Source organism: Lactuca sativa, chromosome 3 (genome assembly GCF_002870075.4).
Source record: "Lactuca sativa cultivar Salinas chromosome 3, Lsat_Salinas_v11, whole genome shotgun sequence".
Classification (NCBI taxonomy): domain Eukaryota; kingdom Viridiplantae; phylum Streptophyta; class Magnoliopsida; order Asterales; family Asteraceae; genus Lactuca; species Lactuca sativa.
Window position 1 is genome coordinate 37,740,944 of NC_056625.2, and position 5,670 is coordinate 37,746,613.

Genomic DNA, 5,670 nt, shown 5'->3' on the forward strand with positions numbered 1-5,670 from the left:
AAGCAAATGTTTGCTGCAACGTTCATGAGTGCTTATGAATATGATTTGAGCATTGGATTAAACCCACGCTCACTTGGATCACTCCATGAAATTGTATCACGAGTGATTGGTGAGACGATAACATCTTATATTCTTGAAACCAAGATGTGTAAGTTGTATCTTGCGAATCGGTTGCACATTGATAATATGTAAACGCACTAGTAACTTGGTGTTATAAAACATATTGTTGTGTGTGATTTGGTGCATGAGTGCAAGCGAGCATTGTATCAAAGTTTATCCATTCCTTTTATTCAAAGTAGGATAAAAGCGATATCTTTGGGCCCCTCGATGGTTTAGTGATGACAAACGTAAATGCTCGGCCGGGCTAGGGCTAATTTGATTTGTTCAATTAGTCAGTCGTCATAAATCGGAAATCGAGATATAGTACAAGAGAATGATTTGAAATCATATCTCATATGATATCTAGAATGGAGGAATATATGATCCCTTATCTAAGGACACGCGTATCTGATATGATCAGAGTTGACAGCGGCTTTAGAAAGCTACGATTGCAGATCAGGATCTGAAGTCATACGCAGAATAGTTATTAGACTTATCCAAGTGGGAGACTGTAGGATTAGTGTCTAAGTCCATAACTATTTTGGTATGTACTTGAACCGATGGTGCATGGTCCTTTTGGGTTGCCTTCACCAAAGCAACTTGATAGGATGAATTATGGAGAGAAAGGATTAAATATGATTTATTAATATATTATGGGAATAATATATTAAAGGAGAAATCGTATTGTTTAATTAATATTAGTCAAGAATTAATTAGTAATTAGTTTTGTGACTAAAAGAGATTAATTAAACTTAAGGGATTGGAATTGTAATTATAAGATAATTGCAATTTGGGCCATGGATTGCCTTTTATTATAAGGTGGACGAATTCTATGGGGGAAGCCCATATGAAGTCGTCCAAGGCTTTAAGAAAGGGCTCTATGGGTTGCTTAGGGTTTAAGCAACAAAATTAGGGTTTCCTTGTTAGATAACCCTAATAGCCTTACTATATATAAGACCCTTATGACCCAAAAACGTGGAGAAGCTTTATGCTAGGGTTAGAACACGTTTTGGGCAGCCTCCATCCTCTCTCCTCTTCATCCTCTTGCTTATGGTGTTTGTGAACCATTAGCGGAGTGACACTTGTGACTCTAAGCCTTCCAAAGTCAAGTAAAGGAGGAATTGGGATTGTTATTGCTACATAACAATCAAGGTAATATCTTAAACCTAATTATATGTTAATATTGATTTCCATATGCTAGAATTAGGATTTATAGTCTTGGATTCAAAGCATGTACAATAGAGAAACCTAGATCCAAGCATTAGGGTTTGTATGAGCACATAGGATGTCTTATGACCAAAACCCATCAATTTTCTCCAAGTGTGTCAACTTAAAGAACCTCACTATAAAAAGTTTCATTATCAAGGTTGCAAAAGTATTTGACATTATTACCCCTTGACTTTCTAAGCTCACGCTTATTGATGGCAGATGTACACTAGTCATAAATGTGATTGCACCTCAACTTGAGAATCTCACAGTAATTAAGTGCTCAATCAAGTATTTGAATGCTCCGCCAGGACTTTCATCTCTGTGCTACATGGGTTATCTTCCTCTACAGTTGTCTAAAGATGCACACAAGACTATTAACTTGTTGTAGGAGCTCCATAGTACATTTCAGACATCATACACTTAATGTTGACATCAGTGAGACATGTTGATATCCTATCAATAGACATACAATCTATATGTTTCTATTCATTTTTAATGTATATATTTATGTGTCATATTTGTGTAGTGTATTTTCTCATTTCTGGATTTATTATTGCACCATCCTTCCCTTTTCTGGCAACTTAATAAATTGCTTGAGTATAGTCTCCAGCATGAGGAATGATGCATACAAGGTAAAAATGTCTACTGAACCTAAAAACTTCTTGCTTGAAAAGTCTTCAAGCGTCACACACACACACACACACACACACACACACACATATATATATATATATATATATATATATATATATATATATATATCCACATTTGAACCTAGCGCTCTCTCTCTCTCTCTCCCTCTCTCTCTCTCTCTCTCTATATATATATATATATATATATATATATATATATATATATATATATATATATATATATATATATATATATATAGAGAGAGAGAGAGAGAGCTACGTTTAAATGTGGATTGACATCTATTGTGCGGATGTGTAGATAATGTTATTATGTGAGAATAACAAAGAAAATATGTTGTTTATTAATATGAATATGTTCAATCTTACATAACTATTGTTATTATCATACATTCTCAGTAATTAAATTGTCTATAAGGTAATTATAGATTTATTAATATTATTCTCATTTTGTCAGAATGTTTATTGATTCGTATTCTTATTTTAAATTTTAAAAAATCAAAAATCTGACCTTTAACTTTTTGACTTGTTGATCGGATAAGATTTAAATTTTCTACATACATAAATTGATTGTACATATATATATATATATATATATATATATATATATATATATATATATATATATATATATATATATATATATATAAGAATAACCACTATTAGTGGTGACAACCACCAATCGTGTTGGATGTCGCTGCTAATAGTGGCTAAAGCCCGATCTCTGTGAAAACCTGAGATTACACCTTATCTGTCGATTTTGTTGCAAATCCAACGGCTTGGACTTGGACCACGTTGCGTACAATACCGATAGCGGCGATCGTGTCGCCACTAATGTTGTAAATAGACGGCACCAAAACTTCCCTCCAGACACATGTCACCTCAATTAGATTCCTATCGCTGCTATAGGGCGTCGCGAATATACCCCCTTCCACTTCATTCTTTCCCTCTCCTGTTCTGTGTTTCGTTCAATTAGATTCCTATCGCTGCTATAGGGCGTCGCGAATATACCCCCTTCCACTTCATTCTTTCCCTCTCCTGTTCTGTGTTTCGTCATCTGTATTGTAAAGTTCAATCCACATAATTTTACTATCGATTTTGTTGTTTCCCCTCAGCTCGTCGATTGAGTAGGAATTTGACTGCGAATGCCCTAATCGGCGGCCTCCCCATAACCGACGACCTCCCGATTGGCGATCTTTCATCATCAGCGACGTCACCAAACTTCTGCAAGTGAGGTTTTCTTCTTCTTTCTTCATTGTTTTTTCTTCTTTTCTCCCCCTTTTTTCTTCTCCCCGCTGAAAACTCAACTTTGCCAGAATTTCCAGCTCCACTTTCGGGATTTGGAGCTCCCTACCAGAAAATCTTGAAATATAGAACACCCATCTCTCTCCGCTGGATTACACCTCTACAGGTTCTTAATCATCTTTTTAGTTTTAATTTTGTATGTGGAATGTATATTTTGTTTATGTATGTGTATAATGTATGTATGTATATGTGTGTGTATTTGTATGTGTATAATGTATGTATGTGTATCATGTTTATATATATATATATATATATATATATATATATATATATATATATATGTGTGTGTGTGTGTGTGTATTTTTGTATGTGTATTATGTGTGTATTTGTGTATTATGTGTGTCTATGTGCTTGCTAGTTATTAGGATTGCGTTGCACTTGTCTCTTGATCAAGTATGCATAATGTTCTCCTAGGAACTAGCCCATTGTCCATTTTTATGCTTCCAAGACTAGTTCAATGTTCTCCTAGCATGAATTCCACATAATTTCCGCAATCTCCAATCTTTCCCACTCCTCGTAGTCTTCTATAAATCTGAAATTAAACAAAGACTAGAAAGTGTTCAAATATAGATAAAAAAAGAGAAATATGTAAGATTATTAAGTAAAAACAAGATAAAATATACTAAAAAAAACTATAAAATGAAGTAAATAAAATGCATCTATCATAGTAACATGAACACCAAAACCAATAAATGAGATACTTGGAGCACTATAAAGACGTCGTCATTCGTAATCGAGAGTTTCTTCGGAATGGTCGATATGATGGATTCCAAAATGCAGAGAAAGTTGTAGGTACCATATCATTTTTCTTAAATGAAGGATCATAATAAATAAATAGACAAATGTCTCTTGGATTTTGGGTCCAAAATAACTCATCATCATACATACTTATAAAGCTAGCATTTTTTCTTTAATCTCATGCATTTGAAACCCCCATAAAAATTTGCCAACACATCATGCATTTGAAACCCCCACACCCTTTCACCTTCAAAATAATTAATCACACATAATCTCATTCCAAGAAAATCACACACTCTATAAGTTCAACACCTCATGCATTTCAAAATCCCACACCCTTTCACCTTCATTATATATGTAGTTATATTAGTACATTTTTTTTACAAAAAGTCGTCATTTGGTTGAAGATATTATGATTCAAAACTTTTCATATAGTTGAAGCATCCACGATCCAAATATGATGATTTAAAGAAATGAATTATGTTGCATCGATGGTAATTGGAATATGATTTTCTCTTTCAACCAAAACAAATGAAGCTTTTCTATTATTTCTTTATATTCAATTTCTCATTTGACCTTTATATGTGATTTGTATGTATTACTCAATCTTGAATGTGACTCTCCAAACATCAAGGTTTTGCTTGGAATATCTTTCTCGTTCTTCTCTTTCAAGAAAAACATTTTGATTGCAGGTTAGTGAAAAATTGTCATCAAGTTTTTATGGTTGAATGGTGTTCAATAAAGAAATAAGATTCAGAAAACGGATATATGTTTTTTTTGTTTGAGCAAAGTAGACGAATGTTAGTTTTTTCTTTTGATTTAAACTTATATTTATGTAACATTTTTATTTATATATTCAACCACCCAATGTTCTTATTTATTTGATTGTAGTTTTTCTATTTTGATTATGTTTATTTTTTATTATTTTTTTGTTGGGTTATCCTACACAACATATTTGCAAGACAATATTTAAAAGATAACATAATTTTTAACATTTGGTATGTAATTATGACGACTTATCATGATATGCTCTTCATATGAAAATAATTTATTCATATTACTACGACAAGAATTACATATGACATTTACGAAAATATATATTATATGTGATTTGTTTAATATATATATATATATATATATATATATATATATATATATATATATATATATATATATGCACTTATGTATGTATGTTATAAAATTTTAATTAAATATCTTTACGTTTAATAATTGAAGGGATTAAACTGATGCATCAAAAACAATTATTTAGACGAATATAATAATAATAATAATAATAATAATAATAATAATAATAATAATAATAATAATAATAATAATAAATACACATTTCCAAGTATTGTATTCATTTGAAACTCACACTACAACTCAAAAGTTTTCTAATTTATGTATATTTATTAGTTACAACTCAACAGTTTTTAACTTATGATTATTAATTACTAATCATTAATAACTTTTTATTTTTCTTTCTTTTATAAGGTTGTAAAATTTTGCTCATTAAAAACATTAATGCATTTGAAGAGATTTATGATTTAAATAGGAAATGTTAATATTTATATTATAATAAATGTTTTAGCGTTTTTATGTTATTAAAAGTTGTAGTGTTTATTTTTCATATTTTCTATTATTCGTTGTATATATATTTTTTATA